Consider the following 18072-nt stretch of genomic DNA (forward strand, 5'->3'; position numbering starts at 1 on the left):
ATCGAACACTCCACAGCTACTTGTATTTCCGATCTATTTCTTCTGCCTAGTCATGAGCCGCCTGACTTCTCAACATAATGTAGCTGTGTGCTAAAAGTGATTACACGTACAGCGAATTGCTGCTACACATTCAGTATAAACCGAAACAAATTACACTACATTCAAGGCACGAGCACCAAGCATTCATCTGTAGCAGTACCCCTGAAATGTGACAAATGTACTGGTCCATCCGGTTTTACAAAGGTAACCCTCGTAGAATTGCGATCGCTAACCTTCGCTCCCATAACTGTCACCACAAAAGAAAAACAAATGGTCTCACTCACCCAAAATTTCGCTACTGCGGGCTGTGGTTTGGACGTGACGCTGACTGAGGTGATGCACTTTCTGCTGCTGATCACGGCGACGTCGGCACGCCTGGCACCTCTCTGAAGAGAGCCTGTTTTCGACATCCTCTGAAGAAGGCAGCTGTACTCAGAGAGGTGCGTCAGTGGTGGTGACAAGCCAGTAGGTCCCGTGGAAACATTGTTCACAGTAAAAACGCCTGTATTCAATTCCAATACATGACTTGTCGTGGCTCAGCGACGCAAACATGCCTCACTATGTTTTCCCTGGCCGGCGCTGATGTCGGACGGTGGCTTCCGCCCTGGATGCTGACTAGGCGCTCTGGATAGCCTGTGGCAGGCCAGCGGCTTCTTGGAGGTCACAACTGTGTTGTTAGCGACCACCTACTTCCTTCGGCGGCATGGAGCCCTGGTTCTGCACGCGTCTTCATCGGCGGCATAAGGAGACGGCTAAGGCATTTAGTCTCGCTATGAACTCAGTGCTGTTGGCAGAGGCGCGGATGGCAGGATGGCGGAGCTGTGGCACCAAGTCTCGTGAGGAAGTTATCACTGGCGGCGGCAGATACAGCCCGGACTTGATCCCATTGCTGCTGCTGGCGGTGACCAGACGCCTCGGCGTCTCGTGATGCCCCTGGCGTCGTCTTGGTGCGGATGGATTCTGGTGACGAACCAATCAGATTGCTTCTGCCTCAAAATATATCTCTTCGAAGCGCAGTTGCTTTACTAGAACCTGATCCCTATTCAAGTCGCCCATAACAAGAGACCAGCCCCGTTGTGGAGACATCGACCCGAGTGCTACGGCTATTACCACTGTGCGGTGCCGCTGAGCACGGCTAGCCTTCTCTTGCAATTACGGATGGCAAAAACAGACCAGTTCAACCCGATACCAGTATTTTAGTTCTGAATAACAGGTATTTTTCAGTATATGTTTCGACTTGGTTATAACAATTTTTTTAATAATAAGGGAGAAAAAAAGAAATATCCATTGGTCATATCAGCAGTGCTAATTTTTTTCGCTTTGGCATAAACCTTAATTTTTATTCATAAAATTTGCAGCGGTTGAAGTATTGCATTATTATAGGAAATAGGAAAAGCGATCAGTACTGTTTTAATAACAACGCTGACAGAAACGAGGAACAAACACATGGCATAATAATTGGTACAACTTTTCTGAGACAATAATGTCCATGTTGCGAGTGTCGTGGCTTAAGACGTACGTGCACATGCAATGCACACGACTTGCCCCCACCTGCTCTACGCCGTAGTTTCACGCTGTCGTCGTTGGACGTACGTTGTATTGCAGAATGGCACCAACCCTAGTTTGTAAATATTTTTACGAAGTGACGTAGCAATGAAGTACACTGCTTTATTTGCTATAATAGATTAAAGGTTTCTCTGTCAATTCTGCGAAATAATAAAAGACGAAGGAAATTATGGTAACAGCAATAAATTAAAAACTTAGCAATAACTCATTCATAGTATACGACAAAAATAGAAAGTAGCTGATCTGATGTCTGTTTGTACATAATATGTCTTTCTCTGCTTGCAGCCCTTAAAAACATACAAATTAACACGAAAAACAGTGTTCTTCAGCGTCAGTTTTCACCCTTTAGAACTGACGATTCGTAATTCCCCTATAGTGGTATGATTCCCGTCTGTAACATGATGTTTGAGCAGTGTCTCAAACATTATAATCAACTGAGAATAATGGTGAATTTTTTGTAGTATTCCACTACTTATTAAGTTTCGCGAAAGTTAACAAACAGTAGAAGGGCTGCTTGCTTTTATTTGTCTATTTAATTTTCTGTTTCTATGTATATTGAAACTGAGAAAGTCATAAATTTTCAATCTTTTTTCGAATTCTACATTTATTATGGTAAGCAGCAGGAATAAAAGTACTAAAATCTATTATTTTAGAACTAGTTTATTTTGGGCGGTTTTAACAGTCATGTTAAATCGATGTAACCGATGTAACCGAAAACCGGTTGTTTCAGCGATAACTTGCAACCCTACTTGTAATTCCCTTACGTGCATGTTATTGTGATTCGCATATCGACACACGTACGGTAACTAGCCTGCGGCTGATAATGCAGTACTTCACGGCAGCTTTCTCACTGCATGTTATTTTGTTAAAGCTGAGTAACGGCGTTACACAAGGAACAACATGGTCATGCATCTAGGTACAAATATTCTATTCAAATTTAAATGTGATGCAATCCAGAAAATCTTTTCAACCCTGTATTTGACGGCCTATGCTCTAAACTGTTGCTCTAGTACACACCAATAACTAATAAGTGAAATCACATGAGCTACTATGAAACGTTTTCAGATAGAAGCTATTGGCAGCTAACACAAATTTCCGTTTTCAAAACACATCAAATTGTGAAGAAATTTAAAAGAATGCAGTTCTTCTGCAAATATCACGTGTTCCACGGTAGAGGACCTTCTTCCACTTTAAGGCGCAAGATGGTGGACGACAGATGAAGCGTCCACACATTATGTAAATAGTTTCAACCACAGGTTCCTTATTTACGAAAATTACGTGACCTGTGCTTAGACATCTGGTGTCATATACATCCATAAACCTACCAGGAACCCGTAAAATGTAGCCGGCCGCAGTGGCCGAGCGGTTCTACGCGTTTCAGTGCGGAACCGTGCGATTGCTACGGTCGCAGGTTCAAATCCTGCCTCGGGCATGGAGGTGTGTGATGTCCTTAGGTTAGTTAGGTTTAAGTAGTTCTGAGTTCTACGGGACTGATGACCTCAGATGTTCAGTCCCATGGTGCTCAGAGCCATTTGAACCATTTTGTAAAATGTATGCTACTCAGAATCGGTGGGGTGCTATGTTCCAGATGTGGACCAACATGCTGTTAAACAATCAGCCATAATGTTTTGACTCATCATCATAAATAGCCACAAATGTTCATCACTGTACGTTTTTCATATTTACACGAATCACGTTAGAGGAACGCTGAACTTATTCTTACCAGATGAGCTTGCTCTCCACATTCGTCACGTGTCTATGGACCATTAAAGCCGAGGAAAGAGGCACGAATTTTCTGCAACATTCGAAGTATTTTCCTTTGATTTACGTCTATGGTCACAAACTTCTTGTTACATATATAAATAGTACATTAGGACTCTGTTTTATAAAACAGATCTGATGATGGTCATTATAGACCGAAACCGGTAATCTGTTAACAAAATGTTTGTATATACGGGTCACTGTTTTATTCGCGACAATGTCGCAGCTTGTGAAATTTGAAGTGTTTTTTGCATTTCGCCGAATCTGAATTCCTACAACCCATGAAACTTGTGTATTGTAAGAGTTTCTTGTGTCCTCTCCCAAACACACTCTTCATCGTATAATCTCCTCATTTCGTTCTTAGAGTGGAATTACCAGCTCCCTGCCGCTTTCCCACTAATCAACAAACATGGTGTGGTGCCCACTCCTACCAACGTATCAACCACCATCTCATCTCTTTCCGAAACTCTCATCTCCCCTTCCACAGTGCACTTCCAGCTCCCCGCCCTTCAGCCCCGACCTATTTCTCTCTCTCTCCCTCTCTCTCTCTCTCTCTCTCTCTCTCTCTCTCTCTCTCTCTCTCCCTCTCTCTCTCTCTCGCTCCCTCTCTCTCTCCAGCTGCCGTCCTCCGTCCTCTCCCTTGGATCTAGCCATTGAAACAGATGCAATCCATTCCTCTGACCTTCTTACGTATTCGAACTGCCATTTTACGTCCTTCGCAATTTTTTTTCCCAACACCCCAGTATTAGCATTCTTCGCGATCGATGTGATTTCCATCTTGACGCATGAACTCTACTTCTGCTTTCTGACATCGCGACAGACTTAAACTGCGCCAGTCTTACCACTGCGACGACTTCGTCGACGTGCACTCAGCTAAATACATCTCATCCATCACCGCAGTTAGGAATTCCAGCCTACCGGAAAGGAAAACTGAATATCAAGTACTTTTGAATGTAAACGCATGCAACTGACTTCAGAAGAGCAAGTGAAACATGGTACTACACGTTCTGTTAGTGCACAGGAATCATGTGATACACACTGTACAAATTCGCCAATAAATCAACCAATCAAGGGTCAATATAAGTCGTAGGGCCTTTACAATGATTCGTTGATACGGTCAACTGAACTGACTGCACTACAACTAAGATAATTTGTCAGCAAGCAGATTCTGTACCACCAGTCTAAACGAACTCACAACAACGCAAGGAAGCAATGTCCACATGTAGAGAACGTGTTCGGCACTTGAGAGGTACAACTTCGTGATGTGAATCAAGAAATTAGTTAAGCAATAACCACACGTTCGTCATGAAAGTTTAACAAAATCGTACAGTAAGTATGCATTTAGTGCTTGCAGCTTACCAGCATCTCACTAAATCACAGACCAGCGACCAAAATCCTGTATCATTCTACTGCCAGCACGTGCTTACTCTGCACGGTGGAAGACTACAAATACCTGTTTAAACGCAATCTTGAGGGATCCTAGCGCGGCGGGTAGCGATCCGGTTGGTTCGCTGAACAGGAACCGGAAGACATGTTTCCCTTATACCTCAAAGACTACGCACACGTAACCAAGCTGTTCACAAGCGACACTCGGTACACCATACCATCATTACAGTGAGTCTGCAATGATTAGCGCGCGAAGTAATTAAAATGTGAAAATAGAAAAACTGAAATATGAAGTATGCAAACTAACAGCCGACTTTCACATTTCATTTCTCAGCTATTTAGCTTTTCTTATTATCTGGGTCTTCCATACTCAATATCTATAGATTTAATGACAAGACAATGTTACCTCGAATAAAGGTAAAACAGTTTATCATTGTGAAAGAGACTCGCTTGAAGGATGGTCCACAATTTGTTCAGGAGAAGTATCCCACAATCGCTCCAAACGCTTCAGGAAAACAGGATGAAACAGAATGGTGGAAGAATCTGGAATAACAGTTTTTAACAATGCAATTTAAGCTGCTTTGTTTTTAACAATTCTTGAACAGCTTAAAATTTCATGTTATTGCAATGTGATATTTCGTGTGCTCTATCAGCCTCAAATAAAGGAAAAACAGTATAACGTGTAGAGTGTCACTTTACATTCTCGTCATTCGCACACAAAAAAAAACATGTAACTTGCATAACTAGAATAAGTAGGAGTTCATAATGTCTTATGTGTGCTAGTAAATAGCAGATATCAGAACAAGAAAAAATAATACGACGCACAACGAAGGAATTATCCGAATGGAACGGAAATCGGTAGATGTGATGTACACGTACAGACAAACAAATGAAGACAATTTCAGAAAAATTGGATGTGTTATTCAAGATAAATGAGCAAGTGAATAACGCGTTGATCCACCTCTGGCGTTATGCAAGCAGTTATTCAACTTGGCATTGATTTACTGAGTTGTTTGTTGTCCTCCTAAGGGATATCGCGCCATATTCTGTCCAATGGACGCGTCAGGTCGTCAAAATACCGAGCTGGTTGGAGGCATCTGTGTATAATGCTCAAAAGGTTCTCAGGTGAGGCGAGATCTAGCGGCCTTGCTGAGAGCAAGGTAGGGTTTGGCGAGCATGAAGACAAGCAATAGAAACGGTCGCCGAGTGCGGGCGGGCATTGTCTTGCTGAAATGTAAGTGTAGACAGGTTTGCCATGAAGGGCAACGATACGGGGCGTGGACTACTGTCTACGTACCGATGTGGTGTAGGAGTGCCGTGGATGTCACTAAAGGAGTCCTATTATAAAATAAATAATTATAGACCATCATCCCTCGCAGTCGGGTCCTATGCTACCAAACATAGGTAGGATACCAACCTCACTGACGCCTGCCATACGTTCTGACAACGAGGAGTGATGGTCTGAGGTTCCATTTCTACTCATAGCAGCTCGAGATTTTGACAATCTAACACGCCAATTGGACAGAATGTGGTACGACATCCCTGAGGAGGACATCCAATAACTATCAATCAACGCGAGGTCGAATAGCTGTTTGCATTAGGGACATGGGTGGGCCAACGCCTTATTGACTTGCTAAATTTGTGGGGAAGCTCTTTACCTAGAATAAATCATCCAATTTGTCTGCAGTTGTAGTGATTTTTTCTGTACACGTACATCACATATAACGATTTCCGTGCCATTCGGATTATTCCTTCGTACAGCGTCCTTTTTTTGTTAGAGTGTGCATCGTATAGGCATGCTACAGTGAACTGCAGCGTACCTGCGCCTTTACGGAAGTGCTAGTGATGGAACTGTGTGTGTTTGTGTTTGTTTGTTTGTAGGCTGGTGAAGCTGGCCCTGGTGGAGACGAGCGAGAACAGCGCCTACTACGACATCATGTACGCGCTGTTCGTGTGGGTCGCCTTCCTGCACACCTGCACCACGCCCGCGTGCTTCGCTGCGTGGAAGATGTCCGAGTGAGTACCGCGCTGTCCTGAATTATGTTTAAGTTGGACGGCGTGCACGTTCACTAGGACTGACGGAGAAAGGGAAAGGCATACACTGATCAGCCAGAACGTTATGGCTTCCGACATGCTATCGATATAAATCCGCAGGCGATAGCAACGTCACCTGGCGAGAAAAGTCTGCTAGTCACACACACGAGCGTGCCTATCGATGTTGTGGCGCGCGCCCGTGTGTGTGTGTGTGTGTGTGTGTGTGTGTGTGTGTGTGTGTTGGCTCGATGGGAGTGGTGGTTCCAGTCTGGTGGACACAGGTCGGCGTCCTTCGATCGCGACAACTCCGATCTGTAGCTGCTGAAACAAACTCCTTGCTTTGTTTGGTTAGTTTCAGATACTATCTCCCCTTACCAGATACCCGCGTATCGATTTAGCAGCACGCCGGAATGTATAAGCGGCCCTCGCTTATAATTGAAGCAATGGTGTTCGAAGGATGTCTGTCTTCTATACTACCACACACAGCGATTGCACCACTCGGTACCGCAACAACTCCCTTTATCTGACACAATAAACCAAATATCCTTCGCGTGTTCGCGAAGGGCTTATAAGCTTACGCGGAACTTGATAACAGTAGATCTTTATGCCCGGTTTCCAAATGAATGTTCAGACGTAGATAATATGATAAATTATAAGTTCCACCATTCAAGCCGATGTCACATTACAGTCTTGCGAGGATGTGGATTTGTGACGTACTATACCGTCGTTAAGGCGTCGCTACGGTGCTAATTCAACAACTCCGAGATAAGGTATTCTCTAAAAAACGTGCAGAAGGCGTCGTATTTCGATGTAAACTTACTGTTCCCTTCTAATAGTGTTACTCAATCACTTTTAACGTCGACGTTTTCTAAGAAATAATTTATTTCACAGCCATACAGTAAAGTTCCTTTAAATGATATAATCGACACGAAGAATTAAAGTTATATCTTAGTTTATTGAACTTCTAAATCATTTAACCACTGCACTTGAAATCACACCAATCTGTTATTTAGGGAACTGGAGCTATTTGCATCAGCAATTCTGACGTTGACTACGGCTGTGAATTGTTCATGATCGCGTGTAGATGTTTGCTACTCGAGTCTATATGTAGAGTTTATGTCGGCAGTTGGTATGTTGCTATACACTTCAATGTTCGTGACTGTCACAGATCACGACGACTAAGTCCCAGAATTGATTAAGTACCATTAAGTACCACACGACTTATTTTTCCTGTTCCGTTGTCTGGCTAAACGGTAACTGTTATCTTACTTCTGTTCAGAAGTCTGACTAGTACGTCAAGACGATTTTGTAAAGCTTTAAAAACTCCAGATCGGTCTGAAACAATGTAATAGCGGTCAATAGGCGTACTGTTCTCGCAACGTCTACAACAGAGCGAATTAACATCTCCATTGAAGTTCTACATTGTAGTCGCAGCGAACTTACATCTCGATGCGGCTATAACTCTCTTCTTGGATAAATGTTATTTTGATCACTACCTTGTCTGGGTGTTAAGCTTCATAAGGCATATATTTTAATTCTGTATATAGAGTTTCATACTTCGTATCATCTTACAGTCTTTCACTTAGTTCCTTCCTTGTAATAAACGTTGTTAGTTACAAAGTATTTCTGTTAGTAAACTTTCAACAGCGTTAATATGTTGTTGCCACTAGCTCCCGTCAAGGTCAGGATAACTAATTTTTTATATCTTTTGCTAGCAAAGGGATGTCATTAGGGGCTCTAGATGTGTATAATGGGGAAGGCTCCGCGATCTATCTGACTTTGACCGAACGCAGACTGTGGTGGCCCGGTGACTCGGCACGAGCATTTCAGAAACTGCACGACCTGTCGGGTGTTAGAAGAGTGCAGTGGTGGTTGTCTTCCACACGTGGTGAAACCAAGGCGAAACCATGTCCAGACGTCATAGGGTTGAGCGGCCACCCCTCATCCCAGAACTCGGACGTCGTACGTTGGGCAGACTGTTAAAACAGGACAGGCGGCGAACAATTAATATCAGACATTAGTGCTGGGGAGAGTACAAGTCACTGAACACAATGTGCACCGAACGCTCCTGACAATGGACCTCCAAAGCCGACGATCCATGCATGGGCCAATATTAGCATCACGACATCGGCAACTACGACTGAAATGGGCACGTGACAATCGGCACTGGATGTTGGCGCATGGCCAGAGCGTTATGTAGTGTGATGAATCCCAACATCTTCTTCATGATGTCGATGGGAGGGCGCGAATCCTTCGTCTTCCAGGGCAACAGCTTGTTGCACCTGTACTGCGGGACGGAGACAAGCTATCAGTGTCTGCATTACGCTCTGTGGTACATTCACGTGGACATCCATGGGTTCATGGAGTTCGTGCAAGACGCCATGACGGCCAAGGAGTATCGTACACTGGTTGCAGATTGTAAAGCACTTGCCCGCGAAAAGCGAAGGTCCCGAGTTCGAGTCTCGGGCCAGCACACAGTTTTAATTTGCCAGGAAGTTTCATATCAGCGCACACTCCACTGCAGAGTGAAAATTTGATTCAGGAAACATCCCCCAGGCTGTGGCTAAGCCATGCCTCCGCAATACCCTTTCTTTCTGGAGGGCTAGTTCTGCAAGGTTCGCAGGAGAGCTTCTGTAAAGTTTGGAAGGTAGGAGACGAGGTACTGGCAGAAGTAAAGCTGTGAGAACGGGGCGTGAGTCGTACTTGGTTCGCTCAGATGGTAGAGCACTTGCCCGCGAAAGGCAAAGGTGCCGAGTTCGAGTCTCGGTCCGGCACACAGCTTTAATCTGCCGGGAAGTTTCACTGGTTGCAGAGAACGTACATCTCTTCATGACGCTCATGTTTCCGTAATTAAGTGACATTTTTCAGCAAGATAATGAGCCATGTCACAAGGCCAAGAGTGTAATGGAGTGGTTGGAGGAACACAGTGGAGAGTTCTAATTGATGTGCTGGCCCTCTCAACTTACCAGATCTGAAACTGATCGAACACATCTGGGATGTGACTTAACGTGGCGTCACAGCTCATCGCCTCCTACCCGGAAGTTACGGGAACCAGGTGACTTGTGTGTGCAGATCTGATCCCAACTCCCTCCAGCGACCTGCCAAGGCTTCATTACTTCCACGCCACGACACGTCGCCGCTGTCATCCGTGCCATGCCGGCAGTTAGAGATGTGGTCAAACATTTCTGGCTGATCAGTGTATAACACAGCCAGAGAAAGCTGCAGTACAAATATTTTTTGCGCTATGTGCGTCTCTGACATACAGTTATGCTTTTCAGTATTGTAATTGGAGATTATCGGTCGACAATTTTTTTTTATTTATTTCAAGGCTGTAGTCGTTGCTATGGTTAGAGTACACACGTTATCGGTACGCATGCAATGACAGGTGCTACATAACGTGTTCCAAAATGCCGTGCGTAGAAACGGGAATCTTCCGGGCTCATACCTAGGATTATTTTGGTGACAGAAAGATAAGGTCAAGTGTTCTACATAAACCTTGGACTAGGGACCATTTGTTTACACAACAGAAGAATCGACTTAGAGTAGGGACAAATCTGAATACAACACACTTCCTCCCGTTTAGGCAAATGCAGCGTATCGAGTGGATCTTTTTACATTTTATGTTGTCTACGATGTGCATTAAGGGGCTTATGGAGGCCCCATTAGTTCATGGCGGTTCCTTAGAAAACACCAAAATAAAGTTTTTTGGCCGTGTTTTCCTACCAAAACCCAGGAACAGATTCCAAGACGGTTATCGAAAGCGAATGGCTGAAATTTTTACGAGATATTCCTAAGATTCCAATCTTGGATAATCCTGAAAATTTTCCCTATATCTTTATCCGTTCCCGAGGTACAGAGGTTGAAAAAGCTTAGTACGTGACATAAATTTCAACTTAGCACGCCTACCAGTTCATTAGAAAAATGGCTTTTAAAATTTGCGCAGACACACAGACAAACAAGAAATTGATTCTATAAGGGCTCCGTTTTTACTGATTGAGGTACGGAATCGAGAGAACATAATCGACAGTTTGTTGCGAGTTGTCTCGGCTGCGAAATCTCTCAAGCGAAGAACAATATTGTAGCAACTTCGACGATAATCGCGGATATACTTTGGATATCTTGGACAGGTGTGTCAGACTCGTAAATGTGTTTCCAGTTTGTAAGAACTCTCCACCCCCACTAAACCTCCACGGCCGACTTCCTTCCCCATCCTTTCCTAATCTGATGAGACCGATGACCTCGCAGTGTGGTCTCTTCCCCCGAAATCAATCCAACCCAACCCAACGAAACCTCCAGAAATGTCTCAGTTTGGCCACTGCGTCCGCAGATGGTGTATAAGGGTCGTACAGTACAACTGGCCACACTATGTTACATGAGTTTTGCGATAATTTAGCGAGTCCATCCTTGAACTGACTTAGTGAGCCACCGGGTGAGATTACTTCCTATCTGTTATGTGGAGATGCGCTCATAGTTTCATGTCGCCTTGCAAAGCCGCAGCACTGCCGTCGGATTCTGATAGTGTTATACTACTGTCCATGTTTTACGTAATGAATCAGAGAAATTTTTTGTGCACTTAATGTTTTCACAGGATTCCATTATAGTGCATTTATTTAAGAAGCACCGTAAAATGAAATTATTCTTACCGATTATACAGCTCGTGGTCGTGCAGTAGCGTTCTCACTTCCCGCGCCCGGGTTCCCGAGTTCGATTCCCGGCGGGGTCAGGGATTTTCTCTGCCTCGTGATGACTGGATGTTGTGTGATGTCCTTAGGTTAGTTAGGTTTAAGTAGTTCTAAGTTCTAGGGGACTGATGGCCATAGATGTTAAGTCCCATGGTGCTCTGAGGCTTACCGATTAAAAGCTATCGACTGTACGAGAGCATGATCTACCGCATGACTGGATCGAAAATTGTTCTCTCCTTACTTCATGCATACTGCAGCGCTCATACATTAACTTCACGTATGGGAAATAGCAAAACTGGTAAAAAAGAAGACGCGTTCTTATCTGCAAATAAGGGGTACCTTACAAGTTGGCAGAAAGTGCAAAGTTACTGCTAGGCTCTCTTTGTGATATATTTCAGTTCTACAATTTGTGTCCATTATTCGAGGACCTAACAGATTCTCAATGCCTTATAACGACATTCGATGTTGATGTCAGCAAGCATTTCGCTGAAAATATTGTTTCCTTCGTACATTAGCCTATCTTTTAATACTAGTGTTACCCACACATGACGACTCTTTCCTCTTTTTTGGGTGACGGTACAGCACAGCAAATGCCGCACTTGCTGCCATGTCTCACTCCAGATGTCGCCCTGCACTCACTCGGAGCCACTGTGTGCGGCACAGCGCAGTTCAGTGCAGCTCCGTGCAGCCGGCGCAGTTTCGTGACACAAGTGTAATAGGAACCCTCTTGTTTTCATCGACTCCTCTCAGAAAATGTTATTTTACCTTTCAGGAGGTAATAATCCCAGTTTGGGATCACTGGTTTAAACGAACTGGAAGGTACCCCTTATTTGCAGATAATAAGTCCATTTTACAAACCAGGACCAATAATATTAAATACGTACCAAATTCTGCTATTAAACATGGCTGCCACACGTGCAGAAGGAGCGTTGTTGAAGAATAAGTATGCACACTCCCAGAAATTTACTCAATTATTCTCGTGGTCGTGCGGTAGCGTTCTCGCTTCCCGCGCCCGGGTTCCCGGGTTCGATTCGAGGCGGGATCAGGGATTTTATCTACCTCGTAATGACTGGGTGTTGTGTGATGTCCTTAGGTAAGTTAGGTTTAAGTAGTTCTAAGTTCTAGGAGACTGATGACCATAGATGTTAAGTCCCAAAGTGCTTAGAGCCATTTGAACTCAATTATTCTAAATACACCGGCGTGCCCAGCCAATACAACACAAGTTATAGTATAAACAAACCAGCCGCAAACACATGTACCTTAGCTATCAGATTCGAATTTATCTCTAACTGTGATTCTCAGCGAATCAGAATGCTTGTCATAGGTTTGTGCGCACGCTATATAACGATATTTTGTAACATTATCACTTTAGAAAGTTAGTTATATATTCGACACGAGAGAACAGCAACTGTATCGTTAATTGAAACAATTTTAATACGTAGTTTATTACTGAGTCCACTTGCATACTATTTTAATTCACAACTAGTTTTGATCTCTATGGATCACCTTCACATCTAAAAGCAAAGTAAAACTAAATATGTAGTGTGTATTATTTTTAAACAACTGGAAAAGTTTTGTATATAAGTGCTGAATTCACGTATATAGTTATCAGGAATCCACTATATCTGTATCAGAACCATACTTATTGTCGTATGCACCTGTGGTCCATGATTTCAATAGGTAACCGATGTTGGTATGGCAGAAAGAAGGAAAGGGGGAAGAGGGGAGGAGAGAATAGCTGGGTAGGGGGATTGGGAGAGGCGAAGAGAGGTAGCAGAAAGGCGAGTGGGAGGGATGTCATGAGCATAACGGATTTTCATTTGATAAAACGTTATAGTGAAGTGGTAAAAAGAAACAGTCTTACGCTAGAATTATGTAAAAAGCAAAATTATGTAAAACATATTATTAAAATATTCGGGGTATAGAACAATGACGGAGGAATGTCATGAGTGTACTAGGCTATTGTCGGTGAACCATTATAGCAATTTGTATACAATTAAAAAAGTAAAATAGTTTAATAGTTGTGGTCAAGATATTATGAGTGTGGAACAATGGGTGAAGGATATCATGGCCACAACGGAATTACAATCATTAAAACATTGTAGTACCTTACGTAACAAAAGTATTTTACACTAAATTTACAAAACGTAAAATTACCAAAGTCGTCCAGGCACTAAATTTCCAAAAAGTAAAATTATGTAAAAATTATAGTAAAAATCTTGAGAGTGTTGAACGATGAATATGTGAATTGAAGAAGGTATAAAATAGTAAACTTATAAATGTTGAATTCTGTAAAGTAATTAAACTAAATTTTTAGAGGTGTAAAATATTAGAAATGTAAAACTAAAGGAATTAGGAAACAATAAAATTATAAAAGTCAAAGTATGTGAGCAACTAAAATGTCAAGGAAAGGTATGTGACAGTTGTAATTAATAGCTTTTGTATTGTGTCTGTGCTGTGCTCCGCACGCAGGTGACGTCGTTGGCGTTCTGTTATCTATAGCATCTGCGCTGTGTACACCTCTGCCCTATTGCTGGAAAACAGCAGGAGGCAAGAGAGCAGGTGAGCAGTGGCAGGCAGGGATATAGGGGTGTGCGCACCAAGCGGAATGGAAGCGACTCGCTGTGAGCAGTGTGGAGGGCTGGAGCTGCGGTTTTACCTGTGACGTGTAAGCGCCCCGTTGCGCCGAACGTAGCTGTTAGGTGGCGACCTAGCCTGCCAAGTGCTACTGGCGCCATCACGCCACATGGAATTTAACGGTCGGCTATTCGCCCGTTGGAGGATCTAGCTGGTATATTTGCGGTTGTCCGTCCTACATTCTGTGTGAGCAGGGTGCTCGTTTGTACACCCCAGCAGCAATGGAGAAACCTGAATATTGCAGCAAGGTGTGAGTTACATAACCTATCTTTTACGGTATGTACCGAACTTGGGTCCGGTCTTGAAATCGGCCATCTTCAATCTAAGCCACGTTTTTTTAACTCGAAATGGAATCGTGTGATATATCTGATACTATCAGCATTTTCTGACTGTTACATTTCTGTAAAGTAGCTGTTATGGTTCGAACGTTTCAACACATATGATTGGAATAACAGGCTGGACTGTTCTCCACAAAGAAGGGTATTTAATGTGCTCAACGTGGTGTCCCTCTCGATCAAGCACGTCCGAAGGCGCTGACTCCAATCGGCATGCACTCGTAGAATGATTTTCGGAGAAACGCTTGATTGGTGTCTGTTTCTTATTTTCTCAGCATACTAGTTGCATCAATGGCCCCACAGATAAAAGCAAGTGGTGTGGGATCAGGTGACCCTGGGGGGGGGGAGGCGGAAGGGGGGGGGGGCAGACCACAGAACCACGTCAGACAATCCAGTGACCAGGTAATTGACCATCTTACCACCGATGAGCAGACGCATGGTCACTGGACAAGATACCTGTAGACGCGAACATTTTAGGTTAGGCTTTTTCGCGCCTGTTATTGACATCAAATGAAATAACAAGTTTACTGTTACCAGTCACTGTTTACTTATCTACACGACGCGTTTCAAATGTTTAAACCTCCATCATCAGGTGGATTTTCGTTTGTTAGTATTGTGTGTGTGTGTGTGTGTGTGTGTGAGAGAGAGAGAGAGAGGGGGGGGGGGGGAGAGGGAGAGAGAGAGTGTGTGTCGGATTATGACTTTTTTTGCGAAACTTATGACACTGTCTCCAATGGTCACGGGTTCCTTTCACTGTCGTAACACATCACATGTACCATAAGTCCCTCTAAAAACATCGTAACACATACACACACACACGTGACATACTAACAAATGTAAATCCACCTGATGATGGAAGTTTAAACTTTTGAAACAAGTCGTGGAGATGGCTTCGTAGGATCGATGACTGACTGATTCCACATCCTGCTAACATACGTCATATACTGCGGTATGGGCTCCTCACGAAGTATGCAAAAACCATTGTTGAAGTTGCCTCATTAGCAGCACTTTTTGGACGGCTGCTCCGTTCCTTGTCACCCACAGTTCAATCAGAATTTGGAAATTAAATACGGGAAACTGGAGATCCTTCTGGGTACCGCTATGCCAGGGAAACTCCGTTCTGCAGACATAAAATGATCTCAGTTCTCTTGTCCTTGGTCAAAGGCATCTTCAGTTACCATAAAAAAAAAATGTGTTGGAGCTTATGGATCATAACTGCTTCTTCGAATCTGTTTACAGGAATAAACTCGTCAGAAAATGCTGATGTTATATATCACACGACCCCCTTTCCATTTAAATACATTGACTTACATTCAAGATGGCCGCTTTCAAGATGGCACCCATATTTGGTACATACCGTAAAAGATAGACCACCTCACCCATAGCTTACTAGAATATAAATATTTCCCCATCCCTGTATGATTTTTGACATAACATGGTGTACCGCGACTTTTGACTCATACTGTATTTTTCTCCCAGACTGTGTATAGACGATTTTCTGAATATGTATTCGCAATTTGTGAGGAAAGTGGATTGTAATTACTTACCACGTCACTGGGTAGTGTGGCTTGGTTGCCTGTGTACACAAGCCCGCACTTAGTGTTAAACGTTTTCTGTAATCTACTTGTCTGGCCTGCTACCATCCTTCCTTTAATTGTTGGTGTTGCACGTCGCACCGTTTTACAGTGCTTCCGGAAGCCACTTATCTGCACACTGGCCTGCTACTAGGGCGGTATGTGAACCGATGCGCCACCACAGTGGGTGGAGCTGTTGCAAGGTGGACGATTGGAAGATGTTTCGAAATTTCTAAAAAGTTCATTCTTCCGATTTAATATCTTATCTGACTCTTCTAAAAGGTGTGTAAAAGTCTCAACTTCTTCCTATATTGTCTAGGGGTGTCCCTTTAGGTCTGAAACTTCTTTATTTAAATGTGTGAGTCTGTACTTAAATTGCTGAATGACTGAGAAGAGGAAACTTCTAGGTTATTTGATTCTGAAATAGCTGAGTAAAACTGATCTTACAGAGCCTACTTTGTCTTTATTTTTTCTTATCATGTCAACACTGACCCACGATATTCTAGCGCAACGCAATCTGAATGTTCAAAAAAACTACAACCTGACTCCAAATAAGTAATTCAAAAGAAAGGCACTGACTAAGAAGGAATGTTAACAATAACCTATACATTTCATTAAGCACTTACCTCACAAAAATCTTCATTCCGCGAACTACTGCAATACTGCCAGCTAAATAAAAGATTCTGACTACTAAAGCCACTGACTACTAATAGGCATGTGGTTAGCAAAGAAAAGGTTTTGTTGCAAATCAAATAATGTATTTTTTACATTAATAACGTGATATCCAGTTCAAACACGAATATAAATCGTCACTGGAATCCACTACAAAGGTATATAATCCTGAATAATATTCAGTCTCCAAGTCGAATATGTACAGACCGTTAGCTTACGCTAACACTTCAGACCTCTACCCTCCGTTAACGCCAACTTCTCACACTTAACGTGCATCACTGCTGGCTGTTCACCTCCAACTGCCCAACAGTAGTAACACCACTGCTGACGACTAACTTCCAACTGCCCAACACTTCTGGCAATTAACTTCCAACAACGATTCCAACCAGCCACAGAGTCTCTTGCAAAGAAAGCGCAGTCAGAGATCCAGTGCAAAGAGCTATACAGCGCTGCCAACACTGAAGCAACCTACTTACAGGCTCACTGCGCAGCACTTCTAAATGCGTAAAAATTGTTCCAACAGACTGCTTCAGTGTTTTAAAATGTCCACCAAACGCTGTTTTTATTATTGTGAATCGTAGCGTGTTCTTTAAACGCATTTCAAACGTCCTACCTTTGACCTACGTAACATTTTGGACAGCTTTTTGACGAAAAAAATTATGTGCTATCCAAAGGTTTAAACTACAATCCAAAATCAGTATTAAGACACAAAAACGAAATAGAGTTACAGCTGATGTCAAATGCAGTAGTAAGGCAGCAAAGCTTTTCACTCTTAAAAAGTGAACTGGCAGTCAAAGTCACCAAAATGTTAAAAACATAATTGCAGCCAGAAAGTAACCATAATAATGAAAGTAGGATTGTGGCTAACTTGAATAAGTTAAAGAGGCATAAAGAGGTAATCACCAGGGCATACATTGGAAGCACAGTTGTCATTGTGAGTGTAAAAGAGTATGTAAATCAATGAAAAAATTTTCTCTGAAACCTATATTAACATTGCGGTTACAGGTCCAACAAAAAAAAGTTTCACCCTCATCTCAACGTAAACTTCATATCGCTGATTTTCTGTTTGAAGAAAGTGATGTATAGTCATGAATCCGGAGACAGAAGACGTGTATGCATAGGTAAACTTCACAAAAAGGTCAAATCCATGTCGCTTATATTTAACACAGGACAGTCCGAATGCTCCGAAATATACTACACTAGCACAAAAAGTTAAAAATGCTATACACATTTAACGAGTAGTATAGTTTAAAAAGTACCTATGAATTTGTAAACAGCAGTAAGGATACAGACATACCAGCCGATTCTCTCTCTGCCTCCCAAAATCAAGTGAAACTTTCCTGTTTTTGACATTAGAAATAATTAAGAACAATCTTATAAAAAATA

Source organism: Schistocerca gregaria, chromosome 1 (genome assembly GCF_023897955.1).
Source record: "Schistocerca gregaria isolate iqSchGreg1 chromosome 1, iqSchGreg1.2, whole genome shotgun sequence".
Taxonomy (NCBI): domain Eukaryota; kingdom Metazoa; phylum Arthropoda; class Insecta; order Orthoptera; family Acrididae; genus Schistocerca; species Schistocerca gregaria.